This window comes from Panthera leo, chromosome E1 (genome assembly GCF_018350215.1).
Source record: "Panthera leo isolate Ple1 chromosome E1, P.leo_Ple1_pat1.1, whole genome shotgun sequence".
Taxonomy (NCBI): domain Eukaryota; kingdom Metazoa; phylum Chordata; class Mammalia; order Carnivora; family Felidae; genus Panthera; species Panthera leo.
This window is the reverse complement of record NC_056692.1, coordinates 5,486,557-5,500,619: the sequence shown is the minus strand read 5'-3', so window position 1 is coordinate 5,500,619 and position 14,063 is coordinate 5,486,557.

Here is a 14,063-nt window from a genome sequence, read left to right as displayed (position 1 = left end):
GGTCTTTATTTTGTGTATTTGTATCTCTCTCTCTCTCTAGCTAGTTCTCATTAACATGGACATTCGCTTTATATATATACATTTTTTTAATTTAATTTTTTAATGTTTATTTATTCTTGACAGAGAGAGACAGAGACAGAGCATGAGCAGGGGAGGGGCAGAGAGAGAGAGAGAGAGAGAGAGACAGAATCTGAATCAGACTCCAGGCCCTGAGCTGTCAGCACAGAGCCCAACACAGGGCTCGAACTCACGAACTGCGAGATCATGCCCTGAGCCGAAGTAGGACACTCAACCGACTGAGCCACCCAGGTCCCCTGCTTTATATATTTTATTTGCATTTTGTTTAAGCACAATTCGAGGGTCCATTCCACTAACTGATTCTGCTTTCTAATTTCTGAATGTCCTTTTTTTTTTTTTCGAAGCTTGTCAATTATGCCCTGCTAATTTCCAAAGATTTATCTAATTGTATCTTTCTACATTCTGATACAAGTAGGTAAATTCCCTTGTTCTTTTTCATTTTTGTTCAGTCCATTCATTGACATTTTCTTTATAGCCCACATACAGCCCCATTTTTTTTTTAATTTTTTTTTAAACGTTTATTTATTTTTGAGACAGAGAGAGACAGAGCATGAACGGGGGAGGGTCAAAGAGAGGGAGACACAGAATCTGAAACAGGCTCCAGGCTCTGAGCCGTCAGCACAGAGCCCGACGCGGGGCTCGAACTCACGGACCGTGAGATCACGACCTGAGCCGAAGTCGGATGCTTAACCGACTGAGCCACCCAGGCGCCCCCATACAGCCCCATTTTGTAAATATCCCACGGTCATAAGAAAAGAAAACATTTTGACTTCTTTGTAGGTTAGTGATGTCAATATTGAATTCTGAAATATTTACGCAGATCACTATGTGCTTATTTGAGAAACATTCCCCCGTATTATTATTATTAAAGTGTATTTATCTTGAGAGAGAGAGACAGAGAGAGAGCACATGCGAGGAACGTGGGCAGGGGAGGGGCAGAGAAAGAGAGAATCCCAAGCGAGCTCAGCTGTCAGTGCAGAGCCTGACGTGGCGCTCAAACTCATGACCTGACCCAACGTCAAGAGTCAGATGCTTAACCGACTGAGCCACCCAGGTGCACCCTCCCCCCCCAGCCCGTATTATTTATGTCAATGTTTCTCTTCAATTCCCACCACTTTCTCTTTACGTATTTTGATGTGATACTACCATGTGCACAAAGAGATGAGTCCAGTAGCTTTCCATGTGGATTATTTACCTCGACAATAAAAAGTGACTCCACCCTAACACTGATTTGGAATTCTACACACCACTGCCTTTAAAAAAAAAAAAAAAAAAGGTTTTTTGGTAGTTATTTATATCAGTTGGTATTCTTCTGTCTAGCTCTTAACTTCAATTTTTTTTTTACAAGTAATTAGGCTGTAAGTGTATTTCTTATAGGTAACATAAAACAGAGCTTTATGTTTTTGAACGATTATTTCTGGCAAGACTGTATTTTATTTATTTATTTTTATTTTTTTAAATTTTTAAAAATGTTTATTTATTTTTAAGACAGAGCATGAATGGGGGAGGGTCAGAGAATCTGAAGCAGGCTCCAGGCTCTGAACTGTCAGCACAGAGCCCGATGCCAGGCTCGAACTCACAGACCATGAGATCATGACCTGAGCCGAAGTCGGAAGCTCAACCGACTGATAAACCCAGGAGCCCTATAAAAGCCTGTATTTTAACATAGGGGTTAAATCCACTTATCTTGGTCTCAGGCTTGGTGGGTTTGTACTTATGTCTGCGTATTATTATTTTTATGGTTTTGGGTTTTGGTTTTTTTGTTGTTTTTTGTTTTTTTTTGCTTTTTTATGTTTCCTTGATTGTTTATTTCATATCATTAGTTTTATGGGACCATGTTTTGGTCCCCCCACCCCCGTACAATGTTAATTTTCATGCTACAGTAATTACCTTCATCTTTATAAATATCGTCAAGCCTGTGTTTTTTCTATTATCAAAGTCCATGGTGAAACCATACCTAATGACCTATCTGGGAGGAAAATGTTACCATATATTTATATTTCCTCCTCTCCCTCCCAGATTTACCTGTTAGGCTGTCAAATAGTTGGCTCTGATTGATGTTGATAAATGATTATCCTTACAGTGTCACTTTTTTTTCTTTCAAGAATCATATTTGTATTGTCTTGTGACTATGTTGACAATCTTTTTTTTTTTTTAGATCTGTATGTGTGATTAGTCTCCAGGGTCCTCCAGTGCTGTGTGTTCTCTCAGGAACTCTTTGACTCATTTTTTGGTTGTCAGGTGCACATTTTTGGAATCTTTACATATCCGAGGCAGCCTCTGTATTGTCTTGATGAGTAACACCTTGCTCGGCTGGTGCGTTCTTGGATCCAAACCCTTCCCTCCCTCTGGGTGGAACTGCCCTATGTCCTTCTGTCTTTCTCTCTCTATCACTCTCTCTTCTGTCTCTCTCTCTCTGGTTCTCTCTGTGTCTTTCTCTCTGTCTCTTTCCCTGTGTCTCTCTTTTTCTCTCTCCTCTCCCTGTCTATTTCTATCTCTCTATTGCTCTCTCTTCTCTCTCTGTATGTCTTTCTGTGTCTTTCCCTGTCTATTTTTCTCTCTCTGTCTCTCTCCCCCTAGCTCTCTCTGTCTTTGTCTCTCTGTTTGTCTCTCTTTATCTCTCTCTCTGTCTCTGTCTGGCTTTTTAGCTGCTCTCTTCTGGAATTCACAGCATCTGCATTATGGAGATCTCTATGGCAAAACTAACTTGTGTTCCTTTGTAGATAGTTTTTTCTTGTTTTTTTTTTCCCTTGTTTCCCACCCCCTCCACCCAGCCTGAACACTTTAGCTTTATCCTTGAAACTAAAAGGAAAAATAAAATCATCAGTATATGTCTGTGTGTTGGTTACTTTCAGATGATTTCCACCACCCCATCTACCTATTCCCGTCTTCCGAAATTGAGAAAAATTTTATTTTATTTTGTCCTATTTTATCCTTGTAAGTGATTCGATTCCTTTATTTAAAAAATGAATTCCCTTTTTTTGTTCTCCATACTCCCTTTATGTCTATGTGGATTTTCATTCTGTGAGCTCAGACTCCAAACACCTTTCATCCAGCCCCTTCTATCCATCGTTCCCTCCTGCTTCGGCATCTGGAGAGTGTCTCTGGCTTACCATTCCCAACCCTGTGGCTATTTCGCGTGGAATCTGTTGGCCCCTCGGCATTTCTGATGGCAATATTTGCTCCCTGTATCCTTTCCTTAGCCTACCAAGGCCTTGCCAAATTGTCCAGTCTGTCACATCACCTCCTGCTTTACCTACTGTTTTATTAAGTGTGTGGCCTCCTCTATTTCAATGAAAATGGATGCCGTATTTACATGTTTCCAAATATTTTTAAAATCACTTTTGATCTCTGATTCTTGAATGCTACGTTTCTCTTTCTAGCTACTCCATATATGTAATAGACTTCACCCCTGTCCCTCAGCTGACATCTTTAAATGAGATGGTCACCTCACTTTGGAACAACCCCCGCCCCGCCCCAATTTGGTGCTGTTAGACTCTACTTGGCAGGGACCTTTCTGTTCCAGCCTGGGTGCTGTTCCCCACTCAGCTCCTCAGTTGGTCTAAGTCTGCACACCCCGTGGACGCCTCCAGCACGGGGCCCTGCTTTCCATGTCATTTCTTTCCAGCAAAACCTTGGCTTTTTCTGTCTTGTAGGGAACAGCGTGGGGGCATCTGGCTCCTTCCTGGAACCCGTGTGGGGAGCATACTGAGAGAAAACGCAGCCATGGGGACCGTGCACCCCGGGGTCAGCGGAGAGCCTGGTAGACCAAGGCCCCGTGACTTGAGGGTGAACCTGGCCATGTTCGGCTTCTCCTGACCCGTCTATTATGGCGGCACAAGCCCCTATTCATTATTTCCACGTTTCCATTCGTTCATTCATAAGTGGGAGTTTACCGACCCACTCATTGAGCCAGGGCTTGAGAATACCCACCGGCCAAAGTGCTAGTTGCTATGGGTACGACTGAGAGAGAGAAAAGCATAGGTCCTCTCAGCAGACCTTTATTTCAATGGGTCAAACGCATTCCCCGGTCCCCAGTCTAGGGACACACGACACGGGAGCAGCCAGCCAACAGGATGATTGCAGACGGCAGGAGGTGATGCAGAAGATGCCACAGGGTCGGGTGCCGTAGATCCGGAGGTCAGGGAAGCCGTCCCCCCACCAGGAGATGACCCTAAGCAGAGCCACGAAAGGTGACAGGGAGGCCGGTATGTGAGCGAACAGAAAGCAGACCGACGCCCTGGGGCCGAGTGACCGCACTGGTGTCCCTTGTCAGCCCTCCAGCTTCAATAGCACTGGCTCCACTCTGTGCACCCCCAAGTCCCCTGTTCCTCTGGCTCCCGTTGGGCTTCGTCAGTGGGGATCACCAGCAGGAGACGGGTGGGGGCAGGACAGTCCACGGGTCTGGGTTCCCCCAGCAGGTGCCCACGTGGGTCACTGTGGGTTGGTCCCAGCTCCTGCAGCCAAGCTCTCCATCCGTCCTCTGGGTTCCTCTGGGTTCTGGAATCAACCCTCCCCTTGCCGCTCTCGGTCAGCGATTGCAACAACTCCCTGCCACTGTCAGCCCCCGGGGACCGCACTATCCCTTGTTAGTGCCTCTCACCGCGCTCCCCCCTTTCTTCGGGAGTCCAGTACCATTTGCCTCCTGCCAGAAGAGAGTGCCAGGAGATTGCATGGCACATTTGTCAGGGCAGAGCAGACGAGTGTCCTCTGCACCACCAACCTCCCACCTCCCGCCACCGGCCCCCATCACCACACATCCCTCCGGCGCCCGGGTGTGACTTCACTGTGTACTGAATTGGGCCACTGTGTCCCTCACATCTGCCTTGTTGTTCATTTTCATGTCCTGACACCTGCCGTTAGTGGAGACCAAGGCGGGGATGCCCACTCATCTGGAAGGCTGGATCGTGTGAAGCCCGAGTCGTCATCCTTGTGGCAGAGAATCCAAGCTGAGGGGGTCGGGGGTGGCTCCTGGGTCCCCTGGAGGGGGACCTTCTTCCTAAGTTAAGAGGAGGTGAAAAGCATCAACACTTTTCTGCATATCCCCTGGGGGGCGGGGACTGCGGTCTGCGAGGAACCCTCCCCAGAGATGCCCTGACTTCCCACTCACGGGGTGCTTGCGGCCGGCCACTAGGAACCCAGAACTCAGAGCAGAGAACAGAAGAGGTGCTCTGAGGTGGGCCCGGCTGTGCGAACAGAGGCTTCGCTCAGAATCAGCAGTTTGATGGCCCCAGGGTGCGGGAAGCCAGAGCCGGAAAGTCTGCTGCCGAGGCCAGGGAGCAGCCCCGAGAGGGAAAACAACAGCTCTTGGCCTGGAGCTGATGCTCTGCTGGGCAAGCCCGGACACAGCAGGAGGACTGAGGCCCGGGGATCCTGAGGACGCCTCCTGCGAGGCCCGTGTGATCACGTGCACGTCAGCCAAAGGTGGTGGGATACCCTCAACGCCTGATCTGGGTTCCTCCTCCTTAGAGGCTGTGTTAGTTTCCTGTGGCTGCTGTGACAAACGAACACAAACTCTGGGGCTTCAAACAACATGAATTTATTGCCTTATAGTTCTGGAGCTTGGGCGTCTGAAATGGGTCTCCCTGGACGACCGTCAAGGAGTTACGGGGTTGTGTTCTTTCCGGACGCTCCAGGGGAGAGTCTGTCCCCTTGCCCTAGAAACTGCCTCCATGCTTGGCTCGGGCCCCTGTACAGCACCTTCAAAGCCGGTCACACGGCACCTGCTGATCTCTCTCTCTCTCTCTCTCTCTCTCTCTGACATGCTCCCTCCTGCCTCCTGATCATAAGGACCCTTGGGACGACATTAACCCCGCCTGGATAATCCAGGCTGATTTTCCAATCTTAAATCCCCCTTGCCATGCAAATACCATAGGCACAGGTCAGGGATTAGGATGCGGGCATCTTTGTGGGGGGGCATTATTCTGCCAACACGGGGGGCTCATTCTGAGCCAGAAGCTTTCTTCTGTCCCTGAGAGGGCACGGGGCCCAGAGAGGCATCTTCATGGAAATGGCAGAAGCCATAACATCTACATCAGGAGACAGTGCTCCCAGGAAACATGGGTCCTGTGTGTGCACAGCCTGTCCCTCTGGAAGCCAGTTAAGATGCCCCAAAAGACAGAGCCTCCAGTGCACCCCAACCACGGACGGGGGTGGGGGGAGAACTCACAGCACCCACATGGACGTGCTTCAGGAAAGCAAGAAATAAATACCTTGGTATTCAGGAGGCCTCTGGGGGGCAGCGGGCTGTCAATGGGAGCAGACCAAGGAGCAGAGGGAGACTGACTTGTAAACTCATCTCCCCCAAGTTGCTGAACCGGGAAAATTAAAAATATAAATTAAATCATGCATCTGTTCTCCGAGGTCCCCTCCAGGCTTTAAAATTTTATGCTTTCATAAGCTTTCTGGGAAAAGAATAAACCAATCCCTAATATCAAGGAGATTTTGAAAGCTTTAAAGGTTTTAGGAGCCGTAGCTAACAGGAAGGAGGAGGTTTGCCGCACACACGGGAGGGTCTGGAGGGAAAAGTGAATATGTTGGTTCTCCGTTATCTGAACGGAGGCTTAGCCAAAGCAATCCCCGCTTTTAGGCACTTACGCTGTATCTGTTCTGCCCAAGTAAGCTCTCAGAACAGGGATACTGTGTTCCTCTTACATCAACAGGAGCCGTAAGAGAAGACCTCTAATCCCTCTTATATCCACTCCTCCAAGAAGCGAGGACCAGCTAAGACAGAGAGCCGAGGCTCCCCTGTCAGTAGAGGGCCGGTCCCGCCAGAAGGTGGGACTTGTATCACATTTGGTTGTGACAACCACAGGGATGGGGTCCGCTCCTGTCCTGCCTTCCTCGAGCTTTTTTTTCATCGATTCAGGGACAAAGTCACCTGCCATCCTCTTGCCATCTAATAAATAACAGGGGGAACTGAGAAGTCGTTGAGGGCCATCTCCATAATAGGGCCAAGGTGATGAAAATCAGAAGTGATCTTTAAAATCCACAAACTGGGGGAGGGGCGGTCTATATTTGAAGTCAAACGTGTGTGTGTGTGTGTGTGTGTGTGTGTGTGCGCGTGTGTGACCATCGGAGGGCGGAGTCTGTTTCCAGCTTGTTCATCACAACACCGAGGCCAGCCTACCGCATGTGGACAATAGTAGATGCTCAACTAATGTCAAATGAATGAATGCATGCATGTATGAATGAATGAATAATTAGAAGGGGAATAAATCTTCGCGCCCATACGAACTAACTCTGAACACCCTGCAGATACATCTAGGAAATGGTCCCCCGGGGAGGGAGAGATGGGGTGAATGCCAAATTGGCATAAAGGAGTCAAGAGTCAGCAGAAAGGAGGAGGGACAAGTCAGTCTGTAAGAGGCCATGACAGCATCCAGTGGATGCCAATGATCAGTAAGCTTCTGGGATCGTGATGTCTGACGTCCATTTAGTAACTGCTTCCTGCTCTCTGCTTTCATTCTACCCTCCCATAGTGTGACGCAGGAACAGACTCAGGGGCAAACGCACCAGTGGCAGGCTGCACAATGGCCCCCTAAAGATGTCCCCAGAACCTATGGATATGTTATTACCTCGCAGGACAAAAGAGGAACTTTACAGATGTGATTGAGGACCCTGGGATGGGGAGATTTTTCTGGGCTCTCTGGGTGGACCCAATGCAATCACAGGGTGCTTATCCCAGGGAACCAGGAAGGTCAGAGTCAGAGAAAGAAACAGAGGTTTCAGTCCTGAGGTCACAAGCCAGCGTGTGCAGGAGGCTTCCGGAAGCCCGAAAAGGCAAGGAAATGGATTTTCCCCTGGAGCCTCTGAAAGAAACACCACTTGGCCGCCATCTTGATTTTAGCCCACTGAGCCCTATTTTGGACTTTGAACCACCAGAACTGTAAGATCATAGGTTGTGTTGTTTTAAACCACTGAGTTTGTGCTAATAGGTTGCAGCAGCAATAGGGAACAAGTGTCACACTTTCCCACAGAGAGTCAAAGAAACAGCTGATAACTCTTCAAAGAAGGCAGGCAGGCAGATGACAGGGTTCCCATGAACATGGAGGTGGAGTGTGGTACATTCTGATCACCTGGACATTCAGGTTCAGTAACAGGTAGTTCAATGTGGCTTCCCCTCTGCCATCTGGATTCTACATGCAGACCCATGAAAAAGCTAGGGCATAAGGGTTGGGGGCATGAGAGCTCTCCTTCCCAACACACAAGTCCCGCCCTCTCCATCGCCATCCTCCACCAGGATCCCTGATCGGCAGGTCTGGTGACTGGACTGGGCCTCAGAAAGGAGGGTCTGGAAATTACAGAGCTGGGTGGGACCTACATCCAGTCTTGCCTAAATTTTATCGATGAGGTGCTGACGTCCAGGGACATGGCTTGTCCAAGAGCTAGTACAAAGCAGAGGTGGAATCAGAACTCAGGCTGCACATTTCCAACCCTTGTGCTCTTCTCCAAGGACTGAGCCCCAGAGTGAGGCTGCCTGACCTTTCATCTGGAGGCAATGCCCTGCTGAAATGAGGAGCCCAGTGAGCCGGTCTGGAGTGCCCATGTGATTATCTGTGACCACAGGGCCATCCAGGTCCCTCTCTCCATGGTGACAGACCCTTGGGGACCTCAGGTTGGGCATGCCTGTATCGAGTGCATCACTTGGGGAAAGGTGGGTCTGGGGAGGTGGGTGTTGGGTTGATTGTCCTTTCTAAATGACCTTTACACACACAGCTGTCACCAACCCAAAAGGCACCTTGCAGTGAAAGCTGTTTCCCTGTTTTAGGAGCATTTCCCCATTTCTCAACTCCCTGAGCCTGTGCATGCATAGTTATCACTTTCAGATTCCTTCCCTGACCACCCCCTCGGCCTGGGCTCTCTCTCTATCTGAGGGGTCCAAGGCACCTGAAGGGTCTACGTCAGCATTCTTGACTTGATGATACTCACATTCCCCTGAAGTCTGTTTCATGAGAACCTTCTTCGTTTTGAGCTTTTAAGCACTGGGTTTGGGACGGTGGCCAGAGGAATGTGCCTGCCATTAGCAGAATTGAGTTGAAATCAGCACACCGATAGGACCATTTGTAAGCTCTCTCTTCTCAGAGGGGAAGGTGTGGAGGCCTTGCTGGCATGGGATCCCGGCACAGGAGTGGTTGTGGGAACCGCAGGGACATCAGGACGCCTTTAGGTGGGAGTGGCTCCGTGACCCAGCATGAAGCTCAGTGTCAGAGCAGTGGCCCGAGACTCAGGCAGAGACGAGAGGGCAGCATCCTGGCTCAGGGGGTGACCGGGCTGTGGGGGCTGCAGGAGGAGAAGCCAGGACAGGGGTGACTCCAGCATGCTCCAGAAGCTTCCAGTTCCCCTGGGAGGTCGGGGGGGTTGCAGAGCAGCTAAGACATCTCAGCAAGGAAGCCGAGAAAACAGCCTGCCAGGTGAAGTGAGGTGTTTCTGCACTGCCTCCCATATGCCAACTTCCTGGCTCTCCCAACGTCCCTTCCTCCCTTTAGACGACGACGACTCTTCCCCGACACCTACACCAGCATTGGAAGCACTGGAGGCTGAGAAGGCTGAGAGGCAGGTTTTCGGAAGCCTCCTCCCTCCTCTGTCTTCCACACAATGCAGAAAGCCCGCCAACTAGATGCTGCTTTGCGGAACCCAGCAAACACTCCTCGAAAAGCGAACAATGTGACTGTAAATCATGTTCTTAACTCTGTCACGTTGTAAAGTTTGCATCACGTGCTTGTTATGTGTACAGGAGACAGGAGGTAGGAAAAATTGCTTTATGGGGCCCTCGTCCCTGTCCTCCAGGACCCGATAATCTAATATAGGACGTGTGGCTATGTGTATATTCGAACAGCAACAACGCAAAGCTGACTACGAGAGACATCGTGAATATTAAAATAATTGAAACGACAGACACGATCGTACGAGGCTTCCTGTGCTAAGTAGGCTCTGAATGCCCGTAGGAGTCAGTCAGCTGGAGGCAGGAAAGAGACCCCTGGCTGAAGCAGGGAAGGGCTCTGTGATGCGAAGACACACGGGGGAGTGGACCCTTGGGCCAGACCCTGTGGGAGATGAAAATTGGTGGAGGCCAAGTGGTTAAGTCTGTGAGAGCTGGCCTCTGGGGGCTTAGTCTTCTCGTGAGTCACAGAGGCAATTGAAAGTATGTGGGAAAAACACAAACCTTGTCAAGCTGTGGCTTTTCGATTCCCCCAACAAACAACCTGAACAACCATCAGGCTGATTCCTTGTGGTCTGGACTGTCGTCTTTGTCCGAGGGCAGGACTCAGCCTTCACCCCGGCTGTGGGAGCTGAGCTTTCTGGCTCCAGGGGGGGATAGAGTCTCCTTCCCCCTGCCCCCAAATCTGTGAGAAAAATGCTCTCTCGAGGTAGGCGTGGGGGGTGGGGGGGGCAATCACGATTATGAACAATTACACTTTCCTCCAAATAGGAGGAAAACCCCCACAAAATCTACAGCTCACATGGCTGATAGCATATGATAAATTTAAACCAAACCCTCTGTGCCATCTTAAATCCAATCTCTTTCCCCCCAGTGCCTTACTGGTGCCTGACACGTATCTACAAAACGTGTCAGCAAAAGATTTTCCCCATCGTATCATACTAGAAATGTATGAGGGCTACAACTTAAATATCCATCAACAGGGGGCGCTGACTAAGAAAATGATGGCACATTTTGTAGCGTGGAGTACTGCGTAGCTGTTAAAACAAAAACACGGCGGGTCTGAGCTAGCTGGCCAGGAACATTTTCCATGATATACCCATTATTTGCTGAGTGCTTGTTATGTACCCTAGCTCTCGTCGAGAGCTTTGCAGATATTATCTCGTTGACTCACCCCTTTTGAGGTGGACGCCATTATTATCTCCATTTTGAGGACAAGGGGACAGACTCATGGCAGCTGGGAGACCCGCTGGAGACCCTGCATTAGCATGTGGTGGGGCCAGTATTCCCTTGGAAAGGGGAATGATCGTGTCGTGTGTTTAGATGTTTCATAGGACTGATTTTCAAACCATAAATATATGATAGGACAATTCATGGCAATGACCAGTTCTGTAAGAACAACATCTGAATTGACTGTTTTACTCTTCACCCTACCTCAAGGGGATAATACGCTGATTAACAAATACGTTTCTAAAAATAAAATAACCCCTAACTACTGCCCCACTGGGTTTTCCTCAAAAGCCAAAAACTTGCTTGCATGAATTATCATAGGGTTTTCTGAATGGGCAGGTGAGTTTTAGTAAAGAACATGACTTGATGTTGAAGACCTCTTAATTCTCCCTCCCTCCCCCCTCCCTCCCTCCTTTCCTCCCTTCCTAGATTCCTTCTTCTATCCCTTCTTTCCATGCATCCATTCAATGTTCCATCCATCCATCCATCCATCCACCTACCCATACATTCATCCATCCTTCTATTTTTCCATCTATCCACCAACTAGGAAACATTTACGGAATGCATGCAGGGGAGTCTGTGGGCAACAACGAAGACGACTAAAATAGTATCAGATAATTCTCAAGGGACTCACAAGTAGCCCTCTGCTTCTGTGGCATGGTTCTTAGGCTGGATGGGTTGAAAATCACTGTGATGGAGTGGAGGAAGCCCACTCATCCCACCATATACCTTGGGGCATGAAACCCAGGAGCCTCAACACAGAGCCTCCGGGATGGGGGCCTAGAATGCCCAGGGACGTGACAGCCTGTGTGTCTTGCACCGAGGTTGGGACCCCGTGGGAATTGGGATTATGTCTGCTTTTGATCTTTTTCAGAAGAGACTCGGGCTTTAATGAGTCCGAGGAAAGGCTGCTTTGTTCAGCTGGGAGGTTGGTGTCCTTCAATAATGGCATGGCTGTGCTTTTGTGAGAGAGCTGAGCCGAGAGCACTGGCGAGGGGGATGGTGGGGGTCCTGGCGGAGCCGGGGAGGTGGTGGTGGGCAGTGAAATGCAGCCCCCAGAGCTCTCTCCAGTGGGTAATGTGAGACCCTGCTCTCAGCCTGGGGCTGAGGATCAAGACAGAAGAACGGGAGTAACTGGTGGCTACGAGGGTCACCGCTCTTGCCCCCCCCCCCCCCCCCCGCCAAACTATGGCGTCCTCAGGCACAGATGCTTCAGGTTGTGACACAGTGTCCAGGAAAGGCAACTGTGACACCAAGGAAAGAGTACAGGATCTAGCACGAAAGACCTGAGTTCAAACCCTGCCTCCGCCCCTTCATGAATGACCTTATGGTCACCAGCATGCAACTCAACCTCTATCAGCCTCTGCTTTCCTGTCGGCAGACTGAGTGGTCATGGAGATTAAACGAGAGAACCATGGGGCAGCACCTGGCACGGGTGCTCTGTATTTATTTCGGTGCATGTTTTTGCTGCTGAGCGAGGCTTTTTTGCAACCCCAGATTGCTATTAGCCCAGAAGCTGCGGGACATGAGTTCAAGAGTCAGGCAGGTCAGAGAGCTCCCCATGCTACAAGCGGGTAGCTTGTCCTTCCTAGATGAACTTTTACATCTAATTCTCAGTTCCTGTGCTTCTGTAACAGCAGCCCTGAAACAGGACCCATTTTGTCCCCTAGGGGACATTTGCAAGGTCTGGAGACATTTATGATGGTCCTAACTCAGGGGGAGGATGCTACTGGCCTCTAGTGGGTGCATCTGGCAGCATCTCGGGATGCTGCTAAGCCTTCTACAAAGCACAAGACAGGCCCCCACGACAGAGAGTCACCTCCCCACCCCACCCCAAAATGTCCACCGTGCGAGGCTGAGAAACTCTACTCTTGAGTCAAGAGCCAGGGTACTGATGCCCAGGCAGAGAGAATGTGACACATTGAGGCCAAACTGAGTTGTTGATGCTAACAGCACCCTTACTGAGATCTGAGCTGGGGGACAACGCTTTTTAATAGTGATCCTAATCACGGCTCCTACTGACGATATCGACACATCAGAGCCCCTGGCATCTTCTTTCCCCGTCTCAAGAAAAGGCACGGCCAGCCAGGTCCAAAGCTGGAAGTCTGCAAGTTTGCGCTGATGCGTCCCCTGCTCCCCTCCCCCATGGCCCCACCCTACTGCTGCTCCTTTGCACCCCAAACTACCCTGTGAATCCACCTGCTGCCCAAGGCACCCTCCTCAATCTCGATGTCACCAACCTGCTGCCTCCTAGCTGATGAATTTTTCTACTTCCTGTCTCCCCTCTCTGAAATTCTGCCCCCAGAGAGCTGCCAACGTCATCTTTCAAGAAACATCGCTTTAATTCACGTTAGGCCCCTGTTTTTGCACCCTCTCCCTGCCCCTTGGGACTTTCCTCGGAGTTTATTTCCTACAATGAGTCACGTTCTTCCCTCCTTGGGGCCTTTATGGGTCCTGTTCTGCCTGTGCAGAAGGCCCCTCCTGTGCCTTGCTCAGGCTCCCAGTCTCCTTTCCCCTCGGAGAGGCCAACCTTGATCCCTCCAAAGAGGTTCACCTTCCTCTCCTCCACACATCGCTGTTTATTCCGCCACGACGTGTATGCAATGCGTCATTAGCTGATTATGTTTACTTAGCCTGTATCTCTACTAAACAAGGGCATGGCCCGTGTGTCCCACGTGCACCACCGTGTCCCCAGCGTCTAGTATAACACCTAGCTCCAGCAGGTGTCCAACGAATGTTGGTCAAATGAACGAGCTGGCTCTTAAAATTACTCAGGGGGTTTGCCATTGACAAAACACCGTCAGCCTTATTTATGATCTCCGGAAGGAGGGAAGTAAAGGGAAGCTCTGGCCCAGGGTTGTCTCACAAATCAGCACTGACGGTGGTGGTGGCTACAGAGTAGATGCGGCAAAGAACATCACCCATTGGCAGCCACACCGTACTCCGTCCTGGGTTCGGTGGGTTGGGGGTGGCTCAGCGGGTGCCTGAGCCATTCCCGGTGGCAGGACACATGCTGGGTAGACAGCTGGGTTAAGACTGGAACTTGTGATCTTGGAACACAGACGCATCATGGTGGAAAGAAGCCCTTGCTGGT